General features: G+C 46.6%; 1 protein-coding gene across 4 annotated transcripts in view; it reads right to left on the bottom strand.

Moving 5' to 3' along the window:
• Nucleotides 1-27,434, bottom strand: part of myo16 (myosin XVI) — an 878,535-nt gene that overhangs the window by 464,420 nt on the left and 386,681 nt on the right. The gene's annotated exons all lie outside the window — the stretch shown is intronic.

Genomic DNA, 27,434 nt, shown 5'->3' with positions numbered 1-27,434 from the left:
ATTTATTGCTCATCCCTAATTGCCCTTGAGAAGATGGTCGTGAGCTGCCTTCTTGAACTGCTACAGTCCTTGTGGTGTAGGTACACCAACAGTGCTGTTAGTAAGGGAGTTCCAGGATTTTGACCCAGCGACAGTGATATCTGGACTCCTCTAATCCTGGTCCCATGATCATCCCTGATTTTAATCGCTCTACCATTGGTGGCCACACCTGAGCTTTGGAATAACCTCTCTGCACCTCTCTCCCTTGCCAGCTCACTTTCTTCCTTTAAGACACTCCTTAAAACCTACCTCTTTGACCAGGTCTTTGGTCATCAGACTTAATATCCCCTGATGTGTTACAATGTCATAATTTGTTTCCAATGCTCCTGTGAAGCACCTTGGGATGTTTTATTATGTTATGATACTGAGTGGGACCGGCACAGTTTAAAAGTGCAGCGGCAGTGGGAAAGAGTGATACTGAGTGGGACCGGCACAGTTTAAAAGAGCAGCGGCAGCAGGAAAGAGTGATACTGAGTGGGACCGGCACAGTTTAAAAGTGCAGCAGCAGCAGGAAAGAGTGATACTGAGTGGGACCAGCACAGTTTAAAAGTGCAGTGGCAGCGGGAAAGAGTGATACTGAGTGGGACCAGCACAGTTTAAAAGTGCAGTGGCAGCGGGAAGGAGTGATACTGAGTGGGACCGGCACAGTTGAAAAGTGCAGCGGCAGCGGGAAGGAGTGATACTGAGTGGGACCGGCACAGTTTAAAAGTGCAGCGGCAGCGGGAAAGAGTGATACTGAGTGGGACCGGCACAGTTTAAAACAGCAGCGGCAGCGGGAAAGAGTGATACTGAGTGGGACCGGCACAGTTTAAAAGTGCAGCGGCAGCGGGAAGGAGTGATACTGAGTGGGACCGGCACAGTTTAAAACAGCAGCGGCAGCGGGAAAGAGTGATACTGAGTGGGACCGGCACAGTTGAAAAGTGCAGCGGCAGCGGGAAAGAGTGATACTGAGTGGGACCGGCACAGTTTAAAAGTGCAGCGGCAGCGGGAAGGAGTGATACTGAGTGGGACCGGCACAGTTTAAAAGTACAGCGGCAGTGGGAAGGAGTGATACTGAGTGGGACCGGCACAGTTTAAAAGTGCAGCAGCAGCAGGAAAGAGTGATACTGAGTGGGACCGGCACAGTTTAAAAGTACAGCGGCAGCGGGAAAGAGTGATACTGAGTGGGACCGGCACAGTTTAAAAGTGCAGCAGCAGCGGGAAAGAGTGATACTGAGTGGGACCGGCACAGTTTAAAAGTGCAGCAGCAGCAGGAAAGAGTGATACTGAGTGGGACCGGCACAGTTTAAAAGTGCAGCGGCAGCGGGAAAGAGTGATACTGAGTGGGACCGGCACAGTTTAAAAGTAAAGCAGCAGCAGGAAAGAGTGATACTGAGTGGGACCGGCACAGTTTAAAACAGCAGCGGCAGCGGGAAAGAGTGATACTGAGTGGGACCGGCACAGTTTAAAAGTGCAGCAGCAGCAGGAAAGAGTGATACTGAGTGGGACCGGCACAGTTTAAAAGTGCAGCAGCAGCAGGAAAGAGTGATACTGAGTGGGACCGGCACAGTTTAAAAGTGCAGCAGCAGCAGGAAAGAGTGATACTGAGTGGGACCGGCACAGTTTAAAAGTGCAGCGGCAGCAGGAAAGAGTGATACTGAGTGGGACCGGCACAGTTGAAAAGTGCAGCGGCAGTGGGAAGGAGTGATACTGAGTGGGACCGGCACAGTTTAAAAGTGCAGCGGCAGCGGGAAAGAGTAATACTGAGTGGGACCGGCACAGTTTAAAAGTGCAGCGGCAGCGGGAAGGAGTGATACTGAGTGGGACCGGCACAGTTTAAAAGTGCAGCAGCAGCGGGAAAGAGTGATACTGAGTGGGACCGGCACAGTTTAAAAGTGCAGCAGCAGCAGGAAAGAGTGATACTGAGTGGGACCGGCACAGTTTAAAAGTGCAGCGGCAGCGGGAAAGAGTGATACTGAGTGGGACCAGCACAGTTTAAAAGTGCAGCGGCAGTGGGAAGGAGTGATACTGAGTGGGACCAGCACAGTTTAAAAGTGCAGTGGCAGCGGGAAAGAGTGATACTGAGTGGGACCAGCACAGTTTAAAAGTGCAGTGGCAGCGGGAAAGAGTGATACTGAGTGGGACCGGCACAGTTTAAAAGAGCAGCGGCAGTGGAAAAGAGTGATACTGAGTGGGACCGGCACAGTTCAAAAGTGCAGTGGCAGCGGGAAAGAGTGATACTGAGTGGGACCGGCACAGTTTAAAAGTGCAGCGGCAGTGGGAAAGAGTGATACTGAGTGGGACCGGCACAGTTTAAAAGTGCAGCGGCAGCGGGAAAGAGTGATACTGAGTGGGACCGGCACAGTTTAAAAGTGCAGCGGCAGTGGGAAAGAGTGATACTGAGTGGGACCGGCACAGTTTAAAAGTACAGCGGCAGTGGGAAGGAGTGATACTGAGTGGGAGCGGCACAGTTTAAAAGTGCAGCGGCAGCGGGAAAGAGTGATACTGAGTGGGACCGGCACAGTTTAAAAGTGCAGCGGCAGCGGGAAAGAGTGATACTGAGTGGGACTGGCACAGTTTAAAAGTGCAGCGGCAGCGGGAAAGAGTGATACTGAGTGGGACCGGCACAGTTTAAAAGTGCAGCGGCAGCGGGAAAGAGTGATACTGAGTGGGACCGGCACAGTTTAAAAGTGCAGCGGCAGCGGGAAAGAGTGATACTGAGTGGGACCGGCACAGTTTAAAAGTGCAGCGGCAGCGGGAAAGAGTGATACTGAGTGGGACCGGCACAGTTTAAAAGTGCAGCGGCAGCGGGAAAGAGTGATACTGAGTGGGACCGGCACAGTTTAAAACAGCAGCGGCAGCGGGAAAGAGTGATACTGAGTGGGATCGGCACAGTTTAAAACAGCAGCGGCAGCGGGAAAGAGTGATACTGAGTGGGATCGGCACAGTTTAAAAGTGCAGCGGCAGCGGGAAAGAGTGATACTGAGTGGGACCGGCACAGTTTAAAAGTGCAGCGGCAGCAGGAAAGAGTGATACTGAGTGGGACCGGCACAGTTTAAAAGTGCAGCAGCAGCAGGAAAGAGTGATACTGAGTGGGACCGGCACAGTTTAAAAGTACAGCGGCAGTGGGAAGGAGTGATACTGAGTGGGACCGGCACAGTATAAAAGTGCAGCAGCAGCAGGAAAGAGTGATACTGAGTGGGACCGGCACAGTTTAAAAGTGCAGCAGCAGCGGGAAAGAGTGATACTGAGTGGGACCGGCACAGTTTAAAAGTGCAGCGGCAGCGGGAAAGAGTGATACTGAGTGGGACAGGCACAGTTTAAAAGTGCAGCGGTAGCGGGAAAGAGTGATACTGAGTGGGACCGGCACAGTTTAAAAGTGCAGCGGCAGCAGGAAAGAGTGATACTGAGTGGGACCGGCACAGTTTAAAAGTGCAGCAGCAGCAGGAAAGAGTGATACTGAGTGGGACCGGCACAGTTTAAAAGTACAGCGGCAGTGGGAAAGAGTGATACTGAGTGGGACCGGCACAGTTTAAAAGTGCAGCAGCAGCAGGAAAGAGTGATACTGAGTGGGACCGGCACAGTTTAAAAGTGCAGCGGCAGCGGGAAAGAGTGATACTGAGTGGGACCGGCACAGTTTAAAAGTGCAGCGGCAGCGGGAAGGAGTGATACTGAGTGGGACCGGCACAGTTTAAAACAGCAGCGGCAGCGGGAAAGAGTGATACTGAGTGGGACCGGCACAGTTTAAAAGTGCAGCAGCAGCAGGAAAGAGTGATACTGAGTGGGACCGGCACAGTTTAAAAGTGCAGCGGCAGCGGGAAGGAGTGATACTGAGTGGGACCGGCACAGTTTAAAACAGCAGCGGCAGCGGGAAAGAGTGATACTGAGTGGGACCGGCACAGTTTAAAAGTGCAGCAGCAGCAGGAAAGAGTGATACTGAGTGGGACCGGCACAGTTTAAAAGTACAGCGGCAGTGGGAAGGAGTGATACTGAGTGGGACCGGCACAGTTTAAAAGTGCAGCAGCAGCGGGAAAGAGTGATACTGAGTGGGACCGGCACAGTTTAAAAGTGCAGCGGCAGCAGGAAAGAGTGATACTGAGTGGGACCGGCACAGTTGAAAAGTGCAGCGGCAGTGGGAAGGAGTGATACTGAGTGGGACCGGCACAGTTTAAAAGTGCAGCGGCAGCGGGAAAGAGTAATACTGAGTGGGACCGGCACAGTTTAAAAGTGCAGCGGCAGCGGGAAAGAGTGATACTGAGTGGGACCGGCACAGTTTAAAAGTACAGCGGCAGTGGGAAGGAGTGATACTGAGTGGGACCGGCACAGTTTAAAAGTGCAGCAGCAGCGGGAAAGAGTGATACTGAGTGGGACCGGCACAGTTTAAAAGTGCAGCGGCAGCGGGAAAGAGTGATACTGAGTGGGACCGGCACAGTTTAAAAGTGCAGCAGCAGCGGGAAAGAGTGATACTGAGTGGGACCGGCACAGTTTAAAAGTGCAGCGGCAGTGGGAAGGAGTGATACTGAGTGGGACCGGCACAGTTTAAAAGTGCAGCGGCAGTGGGAAGGAGTGATACTGAGTGGGACCGGCACAGTTTAAAAGTGCAGCAGCAGCAGGAAAGAGTGATACTGAGTGGGACCGGCACAGTTTAAAAGTGCAGCGGCAGCGGGAAAGAGTGATACTGAGTGGGACCGGCACAGTTTAAAAGTGCAGCGGCAGTGGGAAGGAGTGATACTGAGTGGGACCAGCACAGTTTAAAAGTGCAGTGGCAGCGGGAAAGAGTGATACTGAGTGGGACCAGCACAGTTTAAAAGTGCAGTGGCAGCGGGAAAGAGTGATACTGAGTGGGACCGGCACAGTTTAAAAGTGCAGCGGCAGTGGGAAAGAGTGATACTGAGTGGGACCGGCACAGTTCAAAAGTGCAGTGGCAGCGGGAAAGAGTGATACTGAGTGGGACCGGCACAGTTTAAAAGTGCAGCGGCAGTGGGAAAGAGTGATACTGAGTGGGACCGGCACAGTTTAAAAGTGCAGCGGCAGCGGGAAAGAGTGATACTGAGTGGGACCGGCACAGTTTAAAAGTGCAGCGGCAGTGGGAAAGAGTGATACTGAGTGGGACCGGCACAGTTTAAAAGTACAGCGGCAGTGGGAAGGAGTGATACTGAGTGGGACCGGCACAGTTTAAAAGTGCAGCGGCAGCGGGAAAGAGTGATACTGAGTGGGACCGGCACAGTTTAAAAGTGCAGCGGCAGCGGGAAAGAGTGATACTGAGTGGGACCGGCACAGTTTAAAAGTGCAGCGGCAGCGGGAAAGAGTGATACTGAGTGGGACCGGCACAGTTTAAAAGTGCAGCGGCAGCGGGAAAGAGTGATACTGAGTGGGACCGGCACAGTTTAAAAGTGCAGCGGCAGCGGGAAAGAGTGATACTGAGTGGGACCGGCACAGTTTAAAAGTGCAGCGGCAGCGGGAAAGAGTGATACTGAGTGGGACCGGCACAGTTTAAAAGTGCAGCGGCAGCGGGAAAGAGTGATACTGAGTGGGACCGGCACAGTTTAAAACAGCAGCGGCAGCGGGAAAGAGTGATACTGAGTGGGATCGGCACAGTTTAAAACAGCAGCGGCAGCGGGAAAGAGTGATACTGAGTGGGATCGGCACAGTTTAAAAGTGCAGCGGCAGCGGGAAAGAGTGATACTGAGTGGGACCGGCACAGTTTAAAAGTGCAGCGGCAGCAGGAAAGAGTGATACTGAGTGGGACCGGCACAGTTTAAAAGTGCAGCGGCAGCGGGAAAGAGTGATACTGAGTGGGACCGGCACAGTTTAAAAGTACAGCGGCAGTGGGAAGGAGTGATACTGAGTGGGACCGGCACAGTATAAAAGTGAAGCAGCAGCAGGAAAGAGTGATACTGAGTGGGACCGGCACAGTTTAAAAGTGCAGCAGCAGCGGGAAAGAGTGATACTGAGTGGGACCGGCACAGTTTAAAAGTGCAGCGGCAGCGGGAAAGAGTGATACTGAGTGGGACAGGCACAGTTTAAAAGTGCAGCGGTAGCGGGAAAGAGTGATACTGAGTGGGACCGGCACAGTTTAAAAGTGCAGCGGCAGCAGGAAAGAGTGATACTGAGTGGGACCGGCACAGTTTAAAAGTGCAGCGGCAGCGGGAAAGAGTGATACTGAGTGGGACCGGCACAGTTTAAAAGTGCAGCGGCAGCAGGAAGGAATGATACTGAGTGGGACCGGCACAGTTTAAAAGTGCATCGGTAGCGGGAAAGAGTGATACTGAGTCGGACCGGCACAGTATAAAAGTGTAGTGGCAGCAGGAAAGAGTGATACTGAGTGGGACCGGCACAGTTTAAAAGTGCAGCAGCAGCAGGAAAGAGTGATACTGAGTGGGACCGGCACAGTTTAAAAGTGCAGCGGCAGCAGGAAAGAGTGATACTGAGTGGGACCGGCACAGTTTAAAAGTGCAGCAGCAGCAGGAAAGAGTGATACTGAGTGGGACCGGCACAGTTTAAAAGTGCAGCAGCAGCAGGAAAGAGTGATACTGAGTGGGACCGGCACAGTTTAAAAGTGCAGCAGCAGCAGGAAGGAGTGATACTGAGTGGGACCGGCACAGTTTAAAAGTGCAGCAGCAGCAGGAAGGAGTGATACTGAGTGGGACCGGCACAGTTTAAAAGTGCAGCAGCAGCAGGAAAGAGTGATACTGAGTGGGACCGGCACAGTTTAAAAGTGCAGCAGCAGCAGGAAAGAGTGATACTGAGTGGGACCGGCACAGTTTAAAAGTGCAGCGGCAGCAGGAAAGAGTGATACTGAGTGGGACCGGCACAGTTTAAAAGTGCAGCAGCAGCAGGAAGGAGTGATACTGAGTGGGACCGGCACAGTTTAAAAGTGCAGCAGCAGCGGGAAAGAGTGATACTGAGTGGGACCGGCACAGTTTAAAAGTGCAGCAGCAGCAGGAAAGAGTGATACTGAGTGGGACCGGCACAGTTTAAAAGTGCAGCAGCAGCGGGAAAGAGTGATACTGAGTGGGACCGGCACAGTTTAAAAGTGCAGCAGCAGTGGGAAAGAGTGATACTGAGTGGGACTGGCACAGTTTAAAAGTGCAGCGGTAGCGGGAAAGAATGATACTGAGTGGGACCGGCACAGTTTAAAAGTGCAGCGGCAGCAGGAAAGAGTGATACTGAGTGGGACCGGCACAGTTTAAAAGAGTAGCAGCAGCGGGAAGGAGTGATACTGAGTGGGACCGGCACAGTTTAAAAGTGCAGCGGCAGCAGGAAAGAGCGATACTGAGTGGGACCGGCACAGTTTAAAAGTGCAGCGGCAGCGGGAAAGAGTGATACTGAGTGGGACCGGCACAGTTTAAAAGTGCAGCGGCAGTGGGAAGGAGTGATACTGAGTGGGACCGGCACAGTATAAAAGTGCAGCAGCAGCAGGAAAGAGTGATACTGAGTGGGACCGGCACAGTTTAAAAGTGCAGCAGCAGCAGGAAAGAGTGATACTGAGTGGGACCGGCACAGTTTAAAAGTGCAGCGGCAGCGGGAAAGAGTGATACTGAGTGGGACCGGCACAGTTTAAAAGTGCAGCGGCAGTGGGAAGGAGTGATACTGAGTGGGACCGGCACAGTATAAAAGTGCAGCAGCAGCAGGAAAGAGTGATACAGAGTGGGACCGGCACAGTTTAAAAGTACAGCGGCAGTGGGAAAGAGTGATACTGAGTGGGACCGGCACAGTTTAAAAGTGCAGCGGCAGCGGGAAAGAGTGATACTGAGTGGGACCGGCACAGTTTAAAAGTGCAGCGGCAGTGGGAAGGAGTGATACTGAGTGGGACCGGCACAGTATAAAAGTGCAGCAGCAGCAGGAAAGAGTGATACAGAGTGGGACCGGCACAGTTTAAAAGTGCAGCAGCAGTGGGAAAGAGTGATACTGAGTGGGACCGGCACAGTTTAAAAGTGCAGCAGCAGTGGGAAAGAGTGATACTGAGTGGGACCGGCACAGTTTAAAAGTGCAGCAGCAGCAGGAAAGAGTGATACTGAGTGGGACCGGCACAGTTTAAAAGTGCAGCAGCAGCGGGAAAGAGTGATACTGAGTGGGACCGGCACAGTTTAAAAGTGCAGCAGCAGTGGGAAAGAGTGATACTGAGTGGGACTGGCACAGTTTAAAAGTGCAGCGGTAGCGGGAAAGAATGATACTGAGTGGGACCGGCACAGTTTAAAAGTGCAGCGGCAGCAGGAAAGAGTGATACTGAGTGGGACCGGCACAGTTTAAAAGTGCAGCGGCAGCAGGAAAGAGTGATACTGAGTGGGACCGGCACAGTTTAAAAGTGCAGCGGCAGCGGGAAAGAGTGATACTGAGTGGGACCGGCACAGTTTAAAAGTGCAGCGGCAGTGGGAAGGAGTGATACTGAGTGGGACCGGCACAGTATAAAAGTGCAGCAGCAGCAGGAAAGAGTGATACTGAGTGGGACCGGCACAGTTTAAAAGTGCAGCAGCAGCAGGAAAGAGTGATACTGAGTGGGACCGGCACAGTTTAAAAGTGCAGCGGCAGCGGGAAAGAGTGATACTGAGTGGGACCGGCACAGTTTAAAAGTGCAGCGGCAGCGGGAAAGAGTGATACTGAGTGGGACCGGCACAGTTTAAAAGTGCAGCGGCAGTGGGAAGGAGTGATACTGAGTGGGACCGGCACAGTATAAAAGTGCAGCAGCAGCAGGAAAGAGTGATACAGAGTGGGACCGGCACAGTTTAAAAGTACAGCGGCAGTGGGAAAGAGTGATACAGAGTGGGACCGGCACAGTTTAAAAGTGCAGCAGCAGCGGGAAAGAGTGATACTGAATGGGACTGGCACAGTTTAAAAGTGCAGCAGCAGTGGGAAAGAGTGATACTGAGTGGGACCGGCACAGTTTAAAAGTACAGCGGCAGTGGGAAGGAGTGATACTGAGTGGGACCGGCACTGTTTAAAAGTACAGCGGCAGGGGGAAAGAGTGATACTGAGTGGGACCGGCACAGTTTAAAAGTACAGCGGCAGTAGGAAGGAGTGATACTGAGTGGGACCGGCACAGTTTAAAAGTGCAGCGGCAGCGGGAATGAGTGATACTCAGTGGGACCGGTGCAGGGAGAGGAGAGCAGCCAGACGTGTGTGAGAGTAGTCCAGGCGCAGTGTCATCACAGGAAAGCTGCAAGGTGATTGGTTGGGGAATATCTGCTGTTAGGGAATAGTTCTAAATAGCTGGCTGAGTAACCATGGTCAGAAAGGTCTACAGTTTATTTTCATAGAAAGTAAGTAATATTTTTTAGGGAGTTCTATAGTAACGGGTACCAGGGAAAAAGGTCCCTCGAGTAATTGATATTGTTTGATATTAAGCATCTTCCAAAAGATTTCATTTAAAGGGTTAAGTCATGGCAGGAGAGCTCAAGGCCTTGGTGTGCTCCTCATGCTCTATGTGGGAAGCCGGGAACAATTCCAGTGCCCGGGACAAGCATGTGTGCAGAAAGTCTCTCTAGCTGCACTTCCTGGAAGCCTGGGTTTCACAGCTGGAGCGGCGGCTGGGGACAGTGTGGAGCATCCACTTGGCAAAGAGCATTGTGGATAGCATGTATAGAGAGGTGGTCACAACGCAGGCTCAGACTCCACAGGCAGGAAGGGAATGGGTGACCGCCAGGCAGAGCAAAAGGACTAGGCAGGCAGTGCAGGAATCTCCTGTGGATATTCCCCTGCAAAACAGATATACTGCTTTGGATACTGTTGGGAGGAATGGCTTCTCCGGGGAAAGCAGCAACAGCCCAATTTGTTGCACCATGGTTGGCTCTGCTGCACAGGGCAGGAGTAAAAAGTGTGGGAATGCAATAGTTATAGGGTAAGGGGAATAGATAGGTGTTTCTGTGGCTGCAAACGATACTCCAGGCTGGTATGTTGTCTCCCTGGTGCTATGGTCAAGGATGTCTCAGAGCGGTTATAGGATATTCTGAAGGGGGAGGGTAAACAATCAGTGATCATGGTACACATTGGTACAAATGACATAGGCAAAAAAAAGGATGAGGTCCTAAAAGCAAAATATAGTGAGTTAGGAAGTAAGTTGAAAAGTAGGACCTCACAGGTAATGATCTCAGGATTACTACCAATGCCACGTTCTAGTCAGATTATAAATAGCAGGATATATTGGATGAATATTTGGCTGAAGAGATGGTGTGGGAGGGAGGGTATTAGATTCCTGGGACATTCGGACCAGTTCTGGGGGAGGTTGGATCAGTACAAACTGAATGGGTTACACCTGGGCAGGACCGGGACTGATGTCCTAGGGGAAGTATTTGCCAGAATGGTTGGGGAGGGTTTAAACTAAAATGGCAGAAAGATGGGAACCTTTGCAAGGAGTCAGAGGAGGGGGGAATCAAAGACAAGAACAAAAGACAGGGAAATAAGAAAAGTGAGAAATTGAGGGCTAGAATCAAACAGGGCCACAATGGAAAGTAGTGGGAAGGGGACAGGTAATGTTAAAAAGACAAGCCTTAAGGCTTTGTACCTTAACGCGCAGAGCATTCGCAATAAAGTGGATGAATTAATCGTGCAAATAGATGCAAACGGGTATGATATAGTCGGGATTACGGAGACATGGCTGCAGGGTGACCAGAGATGGGAAATGAACATCCAGGGGTATTCAATATTTCGGAAGGACAGACAAAAATTAAAAGGCGGTGGAGTTGCATTGCTGGTTAAAGAGGAAATTAACGCAATAATGAGGAAGGATATTAGCTCTGATGATGTGGAATCTGTATAGGCAGAGCTGAGGAACATTAAGGGGCAAAAAACGTTAGTGGGTCTGATTACAGACCCACAAGCTATAGTGCTGAATTAAAAACAAGAAATGCAGGAAAGACTCAGCAGGTCTGGCAGCATCTGTGGAAAGAGAAGCAGAGTTAACATTCCAGGTCAGTGACCCTTCTTCACTGACCCGAAACATTAACTCTGCGTCTCTTTCCACAGATGCTGCCAGACCTGCTGAGTCTTTCCTGCATTTCTTGTTTTTATTTCAGATTTCCAGCATCCTCAGTATTTTGCTTTTATAACTATAGTGCTAATGTTGGGAATGACATTAAACAGGAAATTAGATAAAGGATGCGATAAAGGAACATCTGTAATTATGTGTGACTTTAATCTGCATGTCGATTGGGAAAATCAAATTAGTCACAATACCATAGAGGAGGAATTCATGGAGTGTATACAGGATGGTTTTCTCGACCAATACGTTGAGGAATCAACTGGAGTAGAGGCCATCCTCGACTGGGTATTGTGTAATGAGAGGAATAATTGACAATCTAGTTGTGCGAGACCCCTTGGGGATGAGCGACCATAATATGACAGAATTCTTCATCAAGATGAAGAGTGACAGTTGATTCTGAAACTAGGGTCCTGAATCTCATTAAAGGAAACTATTAATGTATGAGGCGCGAGTTGACTATGATGGATTGGGAAACGTTACTTAAAGGGATGACGGTGGATAGGCAATGGCAAATATTCAAAGAGCTCATGGATGAACTGCAGCAATAGTTTATTCCTGTCTGGCGCAAAAGTAAAACGGGAAAGGTAGCCAAACCATGGCTTACAAGGGAAATTAGATCCAAGGAAGAGGCATACAAATTTGCCAGAAAAAACAACAGACCTGAGGATTGGGAGCAGTTTAGAATTCAGCAAAGGAGGACCAAGGGATTGATTAAGAAGGGGAAAATAGAGTACAAGAGTAAGCTTGCAGGGAACATAAAAGCTGACTATAAAAGCTTCTATAGGTATGTAAAGAGAAAAAGATTGGTGAAGACAAATGTAGGTCCCTTACAGTCAGAAACAGGGAAATTTATTATGGGGAACAAAGAAAAGGCTGACCAACTAAATGCATACTTTGGTTCTGTGTTCACAAAGGAGGACACAAATATCATACCAGAAATGTTGGGGAACACAGGGTTTAGTGAGAGGGAGGAACTGAAGGAAATCAGTATTAGTAGAGAAATGGTGTTGGGGAAATTGATGGGATTGAAGGCCGATAAATCCCCAGGGCCTGATGGTATGCATCCCAGAGTACTTAAGGAAGTGGCCCTAGAAATAGTGGATGCTTTGGTTGTCATCGTCCAATATTCTATAGACTCTGGAACAGTTACTACAGATTGGAGGGAGGTAGAGAGAAAGCAGGGAATTATAGACCAGTCAGCCTGACGTCGGTAGTGGGGAAAATTCTGGAGTCCATTATCAAAGATTTTATAGCGTAGAACCAGACAGAGTCAGCATGGATTTACGAAAGGGAAATCATGCTTGACATATCTACTAGAACTCTTCGAGGATGTAACCAGTAGAGTTGATGAGGGACAGCCAGTGGATCTGGTTTATTTGGACTTTCAGAAGGCTTTCAACAAAGTCCCACATAAGAGATTAGCGTGTAAAATTAAAGTGCATGGGATTGTGGGTAGTGTATTGTGATGGATAGAAAATTGGTTGGCAGACAGGAAACAAAGAATAGGAATAAATGGGTCTTTTTCTGAATGGCAGGCAGTGACTAGTGGGGTACCACAGGGATTGGTGCTAGGACCCCAGCTATTCACAATATATATTAATGATTTAGATGAGGGAACTAAATGTAATATCTCCAAATTTGCAGATGACACAAAACTGGGTGGGAGGGTGAGTTGTGAGGAGGATGCAGAGAGGCTTCAGGGTGATTTGGACAAATTGAGTGAGTGGGCAAATGCCTGGCAGATGCAGTATAATGTGGATAAATATGAGGTTATCCACTTTGGTAGCAAAAACAGGAAGGCAGATTATATCTGAACGGCGATAAACTGAGAGAGGGGAATATGCAACGATACCTGCGTGTTCTCGTACACAAGTCGCTGAAGGTAAGCATGCAGGTCCAACAGGCGATAAAAAAGGCAAATGGTATGTTGGCCTTCATAGCGAGAGGATTCGAGTACAGGAGCAGGGATGTCTTGCTGCAATTATACAGGACCTTGGTGAGGCCACACCTGGAATATTGTATGCAGTTTTGGTCTCCTTATCTGAGGAAGGATGTTCTTGCTATAGAGGGAGTGCAGCAAAGGTTTACCAGACTGATTCCTGGGATGGCAGGACTGATGTATGAGGAGAGATTGAGTCGGTTAGGATTATATTCGTTGGAGTTCAGAAGAGTGAGGGATGATCTCATAGAAACCTATAAAATTTTAACAGGACTTGACAGGGTAGATGCAGGAAGGATGTTCCTGATGGTGGGGGAGTCCAGAACCAGGGGTTATAGTCTAAGGATATGGGGTAAACCTTTCAGGACTGAGATGAGGAGAAATTACTTCACCCAGAGAGTGGTGAGCCTGTGGAATTTGCTACCACAGTTGGCAGTTGAGGCCAAAACATTGTCTGTTTTAAGAAGGAGTTAGATATAGCTCTTGGGGCAAAAGACATCAAAGGATATGGGGGGAAAGTGGCAACAGGCTACTGAGTTGGATGATCAGCCATAATTATAATGACTGGCGGAGCAGGCTTGAAGGGCCAAATGGCTTACTCCTGCTCCGATTTTCTATGTTTCTATTTTTCTATGTTTCTATGTTAAAGGTGCTACATAAATTTAAATTGTTGTTGTAAACTTGACTATTCCTGGCTTGCATCCTCCATAAACCTGGGCTCATCCAAAACCCTGATGCCTGTATCACAACCCGTATCAAATCCCACTATATTAACCCTGTAATTGCTGACCTACATTGTTTCCTGGTTTGGCAATGACTCAACTTTAAAATCCTCATCCTATCTTTCAATTCCCTCCATGGTCATACGAATATATGAACTAAGAGCAGGAGTAGGCCTCGAGCTTGCTCTGCCATTCTATAAGATCGTGGCTGATCTGTTTGTGGACTCAACTTCACTTTCTTACCTACCCCCGATATCCTTTGACTCCCTTGTTTGTCAAGACTGTCTACCTCTGCCTTAAAAACATTCAATGACCCTGCCTCCACTGGTCGCTGGGGAAGAGAGTTCCACAGACTTACGACCATCTGAGAGAAAATATTTCTCCTCATCTCTGTCCTAAATGGGAGACCCCTTATTTTTAAACTGTGCCTCCTAGTTTTAGTTTCTCCCACAAGGGGAAAGGTGTTTTCCACATCCACCCTGTTAAGTCCCCTTAGGATCTTCTATGTCTCAATCAGATCACCTCTCATCCTTCTAAACTCTAATGAATACAGACCCAACCTATCCAACCTTTCCTCATAAGATAACCCTCCCATCCCTGGAATCAGAGGAGTGAACCTTCTCTATACTGTTTCTAATGCAATGATATCCTTTCTTAAGTAAGGAGACCAAAACTGTACACAATATGGTAGATGTGGTCTCACCAATATTCAGTACAACTGTAGCAAAACATCTCCACTTTTATATTCCATTTCCCTTGCAATAAGCAACAACGTAGCATTTGCCTTCTTAATCGCTTGCTGTACCTGCGTACTAACTTTTTATGTTTTATGTACGAGGACACCCAGATCCATCTGCATCTCAAGCGTTCTGCAGTCTCTCTCAATTTAAATAATACATTGCTTTTCTATTCTTCCAGCCAAAGTGGACAAGTTCACACTTTCCCACATTTTACTCCATCTGCCAAATCGTTGCCCACTCCCTTTGCAGACTCTTCACAATGTGCCCCTCCTTATCTGTAACCTCCGCCAGCCCCACAAACCTTCAAGATCTCTGCTTTTCTCCAATTCTGACTCTTGCATATCCTCTATTTTCTTCCCTCCACCACTGGTGGCCGTGCCTTCTGCTGCCTCGGCCCTAAACTCTGAAATTCCCTTCATAAACCTGTTTGCTTCTCTACCTCTCCTACTTTAAAACACTTCTTAAAACCTATCTCTTTGATCAAGCTCTCTTTATGTGGCTTGGTGCCACATCATATTCGATACTTGTTCCTGTGATGCACCTTGGAATGTTTTACTCTTTTCAAGGTGGTATATAAATAGAAGTTGTTCTTATACACATAATATACTGTCTATTGCATCGTAATTGATACAAAATGGACTTGGTACAAATAAATGTATAAGAAGCTCTTCATCAAGAACATAATAATCTGAAGCTCTTCATATAGGACGTAATACTCTGCTGCAGCAATGGATCACTTCACTAAATCAACCTCCTGAGGGAATTAACCCACACTGTGATTTCAGTGGAAATCTCTGACTTAGGGAGCATGCATTTTTCTCCACAATGGTCTCCAAATATCTAGCAAAGACTGTGGTCAAGGTGGAATGGTCTTAGCAAATGAAAATATTTGAGCATGTAAAGATTTTTCTAATTTTAAAATGGCACATTTTCAGGCTTGACTTTTTCGATGAGGGCATCCTCTCTAAAACCAAATACCCTTTGTTGAATTACTTACTTTTTAAAATTTGTTCATGGGATGTGGGCGTTGCTGGCTAGGCTAACATTTATTGCCCATCCCTAATTGCCCTCGAGAAGGTCGTGATGAGCTGCCTTTTTGAACCGCTGTAGCCCTTGGGGTGTAGGTACACCCACAGTGCTATACATTTTGTAGCGGTTTAATACAACCGAGTGGCTTGCTAGGCCATTTCAGAGGGCATTTAAGAGTCAAACAATTGCTGTGGATCTGGAGACACATATAGGCCAGACCAGTTAAGGAAATAGGAACATAGGAATATGGGAACATGGGAATAGGAACAGGAGTACGCCATTCAGCCCATAGAGCCTGCCCCGCCATTCAATAAAATCTTGGCTGATCATCCACTTCAATGCCCTTTTCCCACACTATCCTCATATCCCCTTATGTCACTTGTATTTAGAAATCTGTCAGTCTCTGCTTCAACCATACTCAATGACTGAGATTCTACAGCCCTCTGGGGTAGAGAATTCCAAAGATTCACAACCCTCTCAGTAAAGAAATTTCTCCTCATCTCTGTCCAAAGTGGCTTTCCCCTTATTTTGAAATTGTGTCCCCTGGTTCTAGACTCCCCAACCAGGGGAAACATCTTACCTGCATCGACCCTGTCTATCTCTTCAAGTACTTTGTAGGTTTCATTGAGATCACCTCTGATTCTTCAAAACTCTAGAGAATACAGGCCCAGTTTCCTCAATCTCCCTTCATTATTCAGTCCTGCCATTCTAGGAACAAGTCTGGAGAACCTTTGTTGCATTCCCTCTCAGGCAATAATATCCTTCCTAAGGTAAGGGGACTAAAACTGCACACAGTACTGCAGGTGCAGTCTAACCAAGGTTCTGTGCAATTGAAGCAGGACTACACTACTCCTGTACTCAAATCCTCTTGCGATAAAGGCTAACATACCATTAGCCTTCTTAATTTTGTGCTGCACCTGCATGTTTGCTTTCAGTGACTTACTGACAAGGACACCCAGGTCCCTTTGTACATCAACACTTTCTAATCACTTACCACTTAAGATATACTCTGCACAGCTATTCCTCCTACCAAAGTGGATAACCTCACAGGACAGCAGATTTCCTTCCCTGAAGGACATTAGTAGACCAAATGGGTTTTTACAACCATTGACAATGGTTTCATGGTCACCATTGGACTAGCTTTTAGATTTTTTAAATTGAACTCAAATTTCACCATCTGCTTTGGTGGGATTTGAACCCATGTCCCCAAAGCATTAGCCTAAACATCTGGATTGCTAGCCTAGCAACATTACCACTACACCACTGCCTCCCCACCACCTCCATTGTGAATGATATTTTTTACTTAAATATATATTGTTGTAAATAACATGCCATCAGGAGCAGTCAAATTATCGGTTTCATTTATAAACACATCAACGCTCCTGCAACTGCAGTGAAGTGTCAACAATTTAATCACATGCTCTGTAATTTTTAAGGATGAAAAATAAACTAGACTGAGTCACCTCTAATTAAAGGTTGTCATGGTACAATATGTCATGGTGACATGCTATTGTTCAGAAAGTTCCAGCAACGACTGAGTTTATGTTATGAGTGAGTCATGAGCTTTAATTGTTTATTCTGACAACAGCTAGAGACATAAAAATAATACTCAGACTGCTATCTCCCACTCCATTCTTTCATTAAAGGTTTTACTTTCCAACTGCTTTTTGTGGGTATTAGATAGCCTAAGATCTTAAGATTAAAACTTATTAAGAAGTTTATTTGTACTGAGAGAGGCAATTCCATGAATAATAGGAGTAAAAGTTCTGAGCCTCTGATCCTGGCTCAGCATCTCACTCAATAGGAGGGTCAATTGGAATTTAATGACCAGAAAAGTGGGAGCATCACAAATTGACAGGCTGATATTGATGTCCAATTTTCAAAATTGTGCTTATGCTGGGCATAACCCTGTACCAGTAGCAGAGTCACAGAAAATAACTGCTGTTTCTTTTGGAAGACAACCAATCCTGCACTTAATCAAAAACTTGCTGTGGTTTAAGGAACTAATACTCAGTTTACTAAGAATGAAAAATATTGAAGGCTTTTGTTTCTGAAGGAATTCCTTTTACAATTGGCATAATTCAGAAGTGATACATAGACCCATATTCCTAAGCATGTCAATTTTAGTCAGCAGGATCCAGAGGTGGGCATAAATCTGGCAGCATATTACACCAAAATCTACTGCCTTGAAATTCTCAAATTTCAGGTGCCATTCATTTGCCCATATTTTGTCTCTCAGTATCTTTGTAAGTTTTACTTTTTTGCTTTGAACATTCCATTTCCCACATGATAGTTTGAAAGCGTACCTCTTTGATCAAGCTTTTCATCATCTGCCCAAATATCTTGGTGAATCATTGTCAAATTTTGCTTTGCCACATTCCTGTGAAGAACCTTGGGATGTTTTATTCTGTTAAAGGTGTTATATAAATGCAAGTTGCTGTTGTAATAAACCAGTATAATGTGATGTAAATTGGAAATGCATAAATGCTGGCATAAACCAGTTGGGCTGAATGGCCTGCTTCAGTAGTGTAAATGTTCTTTTCTTTTTTTCAATTCATTCATGGGACGTGGGCATCACTGGCCAGGCCAGCATTTATTGCCCATCCCTAATTGCCCTTGAGAAGGTGGTGGTGAGCTGCCTTCTTGAACCGCTACAGTCCATGCGAGGTAGGTACACTCACAGTGCTGTGAGGAAGGGAATTCCAGGATTCTGACCCAGCGAAAGTGAAGGAATGGCAATGTAGTTCCAAGTCTGGATGGTGTGTGACTTGGAGGGGAACTTGCAGGTGGTGGTGTTCCCATGCAGTTGCTACCCTTATCCTTCTGGTTGGTAGAGGTTGTGGGTTTGGAAGGTGCTGTCTAAGGAGCCTTGGTGCATTGCTGCAGTGCATCTTGTAGATGGTACACACTGCTGCCACTGTGCATCGGTGGTGGAGGGAGTGAATGTTTGTGGATGGGGTGCCATCAAGTGGGCTGCTCTGTCCTGGATGGTATCGAGCTTCTTGAGTGTCGTTGGAGCTGCACCCATCCAGGCAAGCGGAGAGTATTCCATCACACTCCTGACTTGTGCCTTGTAGATGGTGGACAGGCTTTGGGGAGTCAGGAGATGAGTTACCTGCCTCAGGATTCCTGGCCTCTGACCTGCTCTTGTAAGCCACGGTATTTATATGGCTGCTCCAGTTCAGTTTCTGGTCAATGGTATCCCATAGGATATTGATAGTGGGGAATTCAGCGATGGTAATGCTATTGAATATCAAGGGGAATTGGTTAGATTTTCTCTTGTTGGAGATGGTTATTGCCTGGCACTTGTGTGGCGCGAGTGTTACTCACCACTTATCAGCCCAAGCCTGGATATTGTCCAGGTCTTGCTGCATTTCTACAGGGACTGCTTCAGTATCTGAAGAGTGACGAATGGTGCTGAACATTGTGCAATCATCAGCGAACATCCCCACTTCTGACTTAATGATTGAAGGAAGGTCATTGATGAAGCAGCTGAAGATGGTTGGGCCTAGGACACTACCCAGAGGATCTCCTGCAGTGATGTCCTGGAGTTCAGATGATTGACCTCCAACAATCACAACCATCTTCCTTTGCGCTAGGTATGACTCTAACCAGCGGATAGTTTTCCCCCGATTCCCATTGACTTAGTTTTGCTATGGCTTCTTGATGCCATACTCGGTCAAATGCTGCCTTGATGTCAAGGCCAGTCACTCTCACCTCACCTCTTGAGTTCAGCTCTTTTATCCATGTTTGAACCAAGGCTGTAATGAGGTCAGGAGCTGAGTGGCCCTGGAGGAACCCAAACTGAGGACCACTGAGCAGGTTATTGCTAAGCAAGTGCTACTTGATGGCCCTGTTGATGACACCTTCCATCACTTTACTGATGATTGAGAGGAGACTATTGGGGTGGTAATTGGGCAGGTTGGACTTGTCCTGCTTTTTGTGTACAGGACATACCTGGGCAATTTTCCACATTGCTGGGTAGATGCCTGTGTTGTAGCTGTACTGGAACAGCTTGGCTAGGGGCAAAGCAAGTTCTGGAGCACAGGTCTTCAGTAATATTGCCGGAATGGTGTCAGGGCCCATAGCCTTTGCAGTATCCAGTGCCTTCAGTCGTTTCTTGATATCATGCGGAGTGAATCGAGCTGGCTGAAGTCTGGCATCTGTGATGCTGGGGACTTCAGGAGGAGGCAGAGATGGATCATCAACTCGGCACTTCTGGCTGAATATTGTTGCAAATGCTTCAGCCTTATCTTTTGCACCGATGTGCTGGGCTCCCCCATCATTGAGGATGGGGATATTTGTGGAGCCACCTCCTCCAGTTAGTTGTTTAATTGTCCACCACCATTCACGGCTGGATGTGGGACAGCTCTCCCAACTTTGACACAAGCCACCAGATGTTAGTAAGGAGGCGTTTGCAGGGTCTGCCATCGTCGTTTCGGGTGCCTAGCTCGATGTCGGGTGTTCCATCCAGTTTCATTCCTTTTTACTGACTTTCTATCAGTTAGATACAACTGAGTGACTTGCTCGGCCATTTCAAGGGCATGTAATAGTCAACCACATTGCTGTGGGTCTGGAGTCACATGTAGGCCAGACCAGGTAAGGACAGCAGATTTCCTTCCCTCGTGAATCAGATGGGTTTTTACAACAATCGACAATGGTTTCCTAGCCATCATTAGACTAGCTTTTTATTAATTGTATTCAAATTCCACCTTCTGCTGTGGTGGGATTTGAACCCATGTCTCCAGAGTAATACTCTGGGTCTCTGGGTTACTAGTCCAGTGACAATACACTACGCCACCACCTCCCCATTTAATTAAAAGCATTTTAACAGAGACTTTGAGATGTTTAGCTGGATTTTGCCATGAAGACGGAGGCAGATTAGAAGGTGGCAAACCAGCAAATTTTCGCCGCAGCGCAGTATGCTGGTTGCCCGATGTGTAGCTGCCTCTGTGCGATATTCCGGAGGCAGTTTCTCAGGGAGGATGGCCACCCAACTGGTAGCAGTGGGCAGGAAATTATGCTCATTAATCAGGCAATTAAGAGGTAGTTTTAGCTAGGATAGCCCATGCAAGCTTTGTCAGCCCCGATCCAAGCAGATGAGGTGGCTGTACAGTGGAAAGCCCTTTACTGAAGCAGCAGCCACTAAAACACTTGGTATAAAAGTCAGCACAGCCACTGACTTGTCATTGTTTAGCAGAAGTGTAGGATTGAGAGGGCGGACTGAGCTGTCTTGGAGAACGGCTCATTGATTAAAGTGCAAGGGAAATCTGGCAGCTGAGGTCCTAATGTCTGAGACTGCCTTTAATAATAGGGGCCACCTACTCATAGTTGCCGAAGCAGTGATGAGGAGCAGTAGCTACTGCAACAAAGGCAGTCTCATGTACCCCATGGATGCAGCTGTGCTGGTCAAGGGGCAGGAGGGGCCAGAAGGTGATCTTCACAGAATCTTGATAAGCAAGGGGGTGGAAGGTTATTGGGGGTAGGTGGAAATGTGGAGTAATCAGTTCAGCCATGAACTTATAGAATGGCGGAGCAGGCTCAAGCAGTCGAGTGGCTTACTCCTGCTCCTAATTCGTATGTTCATATGAGTGTACCACCAGAGGATCAGCTTCCTGCGCATGTTGGAGTAGCAGTGAGGCCAACGGCTTTGCCTATCTAGGCAGATGGTGGCTGAATGTGCACACTCCTGGAGGACAACCTTATCCACAAGGTTGGGGGTGGGAGGAGGGAACCCTATGCCGGTAGCTGTCGAGCTGTTAGTGACATTTAACATTCTAGCTTCTGGCTCATTTCAGGGGTCAGCAGCTGACCTATGTGGGATCTCACAAGAGGACACCCAGAGCTCCATATTTCAGGTGATGGATGCACTTTTTTTGGGGGCATCTGACTTCATCACATTCAGCACAGATGCTGCCAGTCAGGCAGAGGGCTGTGGGGTTTGCCTCAATGGCAGGATTCCAACAGGTGCAGGGAATGAGTGGCTGTGTCAAGTGTTCTTTGTGTGATGTTAAGCAACACAATGAGGTACATGGATTCCAGCGCCTTGAAGATTTCTAACAGGACTATTAAAAGCTAAACTATTATATACAATACAGAGCAAACTATGTACAGAAAATTTGTCTGGGGTGTTACAGTTGCAGAGTGACAATGACTTTAGTCACATGACTACATTCTGGTACTTAGCTCATTAGCATACTGGGTTCTTAAAGGGACATCACCCTTGAAGTGATCATGCAACAGACTGCACACATGTGTCCATTAAAATCCCATTGCCTCAGTCCGGAGCATTCATCAACAGGAAGGGTTTCCACACAATAAATATTCAGCTCATGTGCAACCATGGTAAGTGCTTCCTTCAGGTTTGCGCAAGGTTTTCTGGCAGCAGACATGATTTATTAATTCTGAGGCAGTCACAGGCAGCTGTTCATTCCACGAATACAACCTCCATGGGTGGCTCCTGGTGGACAAGGGGTACCCAGTAAAGCAACAGGTGCTGACCCCTGTGTGAAAGCCCACAAATGAGGCACAGGAGCAAAACAACCACTGCCATCTCAGCACAAGGGCGATCATTGAGCAGGCCATTGGCCTCCTAAAGATGCAGTACTGGTGTCTTGATCGATTGGAGGGTGCCCTGCAGTATGCCCCTCAAGGGTTTCCCACAGTTTTGTGGTCTGCTGCGCTCTGCACAAATTGCCAGAGAGGCGTGGAGCTCGTCCCACATAAGAGACTGTTAACTAAGGTAGAAGCCCGTGGAGTTGAGGGCAAATTATTGACATGGTTAGAAAGTTAGTTGAGTGTTCGGTGACAGAGAGTGAGGATAATGGGTAAGTACTCTGATTGGCAGGACATAACTAGTGGTGTCCCACAGGGATCTGTGTTGGGGCCTCAATTATTCACATTATTCATAAACAACTTGGATGATAGCATAGTAAGTCATATATCCAAATTTGCTGATGATACAAAGTTAGCCAGCATTGTAGACAGTCTAGATGATAGCATAACATTGCAAAGAGATATTGACAGACTAGGTGAATGGGCAAAACTGTGGCAGATGGATTTCAATCCGGGCAAATGTGAGATTATCCATTTTGGACCAAAAAAGGATAGAGCAGGGTACTTTCTAAATGGGAAGAGATTAAGTACAGTGGATGTCCAAAGAGACTTGGGGGTTCAGGTGCATAGATCTTTAAAATGCCACAAGCAAGTGCAGAAAATAATCAAAAAGGTTAATGGAATGCTAGCCTTTATATCCAGAGGATTGGAGTATAAAGACACAGAGGTTATGCTGCAGCTGAACAAAACCCTGGTTAGACCCCACTTGGAGTACTGTGAGCAGTTCTGGGCACCACACCTTAGGAAGGATATATTGGCCTCGGAGAGAGTGCAACATAGGTTTACAAGAATGATACCTGAACTACAGGGGTTAAGTTACGAGGAGAGATTACACAAATTCGGCCTGTTTTTGCCAGAATGTAGAAGGTTAAAGGGTGATCTGATCGAAGTCTTCAAGATATTAACAGGAAAATACAGGCTAGATAAAGATAAACTATTTCCACTGGTTCGAGATTCTAAAACTAGGGGGCATAGTCTAAAAAGTAAGGCCAGACCATTCAGGAGAGATGTTAGGAAGCACTTCTTCATGCAAAGGGTGGTAGAGGTTTGGAACTCTCTCCCACAAACAGCAGTTGAAGCTAGAACAGTTGTCAATTTGAAATCTGAGATAGATTTTTGTTAAGCATAGATATTAAGGGATATGGGCCAAAGGCAGGGATATGGAGTTAGGGCGTGGATCAGCCATGATCTCATTGAATGGCGGGACAGGTTCCAGGGGCTGAATGGCCTACTCCTGTTCCTATGTTCCTATGCTAGAGGAGATTCGTGAGGAAGGCCACGCTGCTTCATCAGAGGATTTCGATGAGGACAAGCCGGAAGCGCTACAGGGCCAACCAGACATCAGACTCATGCAGCGACACCATGATAGCAGAAAAGGCCATGATGTACTAATCTAGGAACACTTCTCCTGAACATGGCAGATCCTCCAATGTATAATGTATTCCTATATTATGAGCTTGCCCAGTGCATGATGGTATCATTAATCATGTGATCTGGCCATCTTAGTGTTTGTCTTACTGTTATATATGTTATATATTGTTATACTATCTGTAAAGTGTTCGAAATTAATTAGCTAGGAACTAGTTGTTATGTGTAAGTGTTCTAGTGGGGACCACATTCACGCCTGCACTGGGGAGTCATGTTATATGTAACACAAGACCCAACTGAATCAAGTCTATAGCCAGAGCATGGCGCTGAATAAACAAGACTGACTCCAGCCTTTTCCAAGTTTTAAAGTGTGATTCTTTCCAACATCTGGGAACCAGAAAACAACATAAAGATGAAACACTTTACTAGTTCCTCCCAATATATAATAGATTTTAGCCATGAGAAGGGAATAAAGTGCAAAAATGTTTACAGCAAACATCAATAGAGACCATGATGAACAAAACAAGCTAGCTCCCAGTGGCCTCCCTGCTAGGATGGTGAAGATTTTCAACTAGATTGTGTCGAACCTCATTGTTTGAAAATGTTAGGCTGTACTCAGTTGAATGGATTCTGCAGGGTCCTAGCGTCCATCTGTTCAACTACCACAGACACTGGTTTTGTTCTGATTAGGCTGACTCATCTTCTGTATCACTGTTACAGCTAGCCACAGTAAAGTATTTACTGGGTTTATGTTACATTTGAAAACATGAAAAAATGATGGTGCCCACGGGATACATTGGAAGAGTTGGAATGTATGCTAGAGCTTGAGAACCATTCAGTTCATACATTGAAAGAATGGACATGCTCTTCAGAGCTAATCTGTTAGAACTCGAAGGTGAAAGTGAAGAGGTCCAGACTCGGAATAAGGCAAATCTACAGCACAAGAAAGCAATATTGCTAACAGAGATCGGCCCGGAAGTGTATGGCATGCTAACAAACCTTCTTGGTCCCAACAAGGCAAAAGATGTGCCATTCAAAAAATTATCACCAAGTTGGAGTATTATTTTAATCGTAAGCCATTAGGGATAGTAGAAAGCTACAAACTTGGAACCAGAAACCGCAGAGTAGTGAAACAGTTGGTAAGTGCACTGTGGCACTGAAGAATTTATCGTTACATTGCAATTAACCCATTCTTAGACTGTGCATTATGAGACAGATTCATGTGTGAATTGCTGGATGAAAAAATCCAGTTGAAGTTACTCAAGATACAAAAGTCTTACGTTTGAGATAGTGTGTAAGATTGCTTCCACCATGGAGGTGGCATCAAAGAATGCTCAGGAATTTCATCCTGTGCAAGTGACTGGTACAGCTTCTGCCAATGTCAGAATGTTTTCTCCAAACATGCCATTCCTCTCTAGATTTTTTAGTCCCTCTTCAGCCTGGGTTTTGAGAGCATAAGGAACTAGCTTAGCCTTGCAATATACTGGTTTTGCATTAGGCCTAATTTGGATGTGTGCTTTCACATCAATTGTAGCTTCATAGCTATCCTCAAAAATGTTCCTGAAACTATTCAATAGCTGATGAAGCTTCTGGGTTGTTTCAACTTGGAAAACATGCTTCCAGTCTAACTTCAGCTTACAAAGCCACTCTTTGCCCATTAACGTTGGCTTGTTGACATATCGATAAACATTTAATGACTTGTTATTGTTATAATGGCAACCACACAGCGCAGGCATGCTAGTACTGAAATTCCAAATGTTTTCATTGCCAAAAGATCGGCTATATTATAACTGCTTGCTGAGCGAAGGCTAAAGCAGAAAAGAGAATTCATTTTAGTGGTAATGGAAAGCAACGGCATAACAAGGGTGGAGTTCACAATCTTGAAGTGAATCCAGAGTGCTTAAGCAAAGAGGGGCTGGGGCTGTACAGCATTTATGCCACTAGCAATCACTCAAATGACAGAAACTTCTGTACAAAGGTGTTAGTAAATGAACAATACATCAACATGCACATCAATACAGCTGCAAATTGCTCAATTATGAGTATTGACACATATTAGAGCAAATTCAGCAATGTACCTCTAATTGAGATCAGGTAGCTCTAACTGAAAGCTACTGTGGTGAGGTGTTAGAGACATGTGGGCAAATGGAGTACAACATCCAATATAGGGGCAAGTCTCTCAAGTTACCCATTGTTGTAGCAAGCTATGTCAACAAGCCAACGTTAATGGGCAAAGAGTGGCTTTGTAAGCTGAAGTTAGACTGGAAGCATGTTTTCCAAGTTGAAACAACCCAGAAGCTTCATCAGCTATTGAATAGTTTCAGGAACATTTTTGAGGATAGCTATGAAGCTACAATCGATGTGAAAGCACACATCCAAATTAGGCCAAATGCAAAACCAGTATATTGCAAGGCTAAGCTAGTTCCTTATGCTCTCAAAACCCAGGCTGAAGAGGGACTAAAAAATCTAGAGAGGAATGGCATGTTAGTGAAAACTACTCCAGTGATTGGGCAATCCCAATTGTAGTGGTTCCCAAGTCAGACAAAACTGTGAGACTATGCGGGGACAACAAAGTCACAATGAACCAGGCAGTGGATGATGAGCAATATACACTACCGACTTCTCAAGATTTGTACGCGGAGTTAGCGGGATCCAAGCTATGCATGAAGTTGGATTGGTCCCATGCTTATGCACAGCTTAATGTGGATCAAGTGAGTCAGCAATATCTCACAATAAACACAGACATGAGGTTAAACAGCTACATGAAACTATGCTGTGAAGACTTCTCCAAAAATCTTCCAAACTACAATGGATAAGGTTTTGAAAGGAGTGCGGCATTTCTTGAGGAATTAGGATGATGTGTTGATCACGACTGCAACAGAGGGAGGAAATCTTCAAGTGTTAGATGAAGTGTTAAAAAGGCTCAATGATCAAAATGTGAAGTTGAAACTGGTAATGTATTTTTTTTACAGATTTTTATGAATAAAGTATATTTTGGAAATAAAAGAAAAACACATAGGAGCTCTCGCAAGAGAGCAGAGAAGTGTTGGTAGCATCACATTGGGTTTCACCTGGGTACAGATTATAAATCTTTTGGTCAATGAAGGGTCAGCATTGTGTCCATACATGGATACCAGTGCCCGTGGTAAAAATTTTGAGGTTCCTGACTGGTAAGTTCAGGAATGAGAGATTTCCCATTGACTTTTTCTTTCCAGACCAGTTCGACTTTAAAAAGTTCACAGCCGTCAGTTTCAGTTTCACAGCTGACAGGTGCTGGGAGCAGGAACAGCAGTCTCTGACCTCAGGACAAGTTTGGGGCTCTCCGGCGGGTTCTGATTTTATTTTTACAAAGCCCTGAACTTGTCCTGAGTTCGGAAGCCGCTGTTCCCACTCGAAACACCTCTGAGCTGTGAAACTGAAACCGACGGCTGTAGAATTTCTTTAAAAAACTGGCCAAACACAAAGCTGCTCTGGGGAGAGCTCCTGTTGTCTGCAACTGTCACAGGGAGAGAGAGAGAGAGAGAGAGAGGGTGGACAGAGGGAGAGGGGGTAGAGTGGGGGAGGAGACGGGGGGGGGGGGAGAGAGAGTGAGCGAGGGGGAGGGGGAGGGGGAGGGGGGAGAGAGAGAGGATGAGAGAGAGAGGGAGAGAAGGGGAGAAGAGAGAGAGAGGGGAAGAGGGAAAGTGAGAGAGAGGGGGGCGATGGATCGACACAGAGACAGGAGAGGGGGAAAGAGGGGAGAGAGATGGACACAGAGAGAGGATAGGGATTGATACAGAGAGGGAGAGAGAGAGAACGAGAGGGGAGAGAAAGAGCTCAAGATCACACCTGACAGATGAACATCTATCCAGTTTCTCCACATCGCTACATCAAATGTGTGGGCAGACATTGACAACTTGTGCAAGTAAAAACAATACCAGGTATCTCACTAAATAGGGAGAAATTCATTTTAAATCGGATTGTGTTTTGATGGCAGTAGATTGGCTATACACTTTCTTTTCTTTTCTTTTGGGCCTCCTTATCTC

This window comes from Heterodontus francisci, chromosome 6, assembly GCF_036365525.1.
Source record: "Heterodontus francisci isolate sHetFra1 chromosome 6, sHetFra1.hap1, whole genome shotgun sequence".
Classification (NCBI taxonomy): domain Eukaryota; kingdom Metazoa; phylum Chordata; class Chondrichthyes; order Heterodontiformes; family Heterodontidae; genus Heterodontus; species Heterodontus francisci.
Note: the sequence above shows the minus strand (reverse complement) of the source record. Positions and strands in the feature narration are given on the sequence as shown.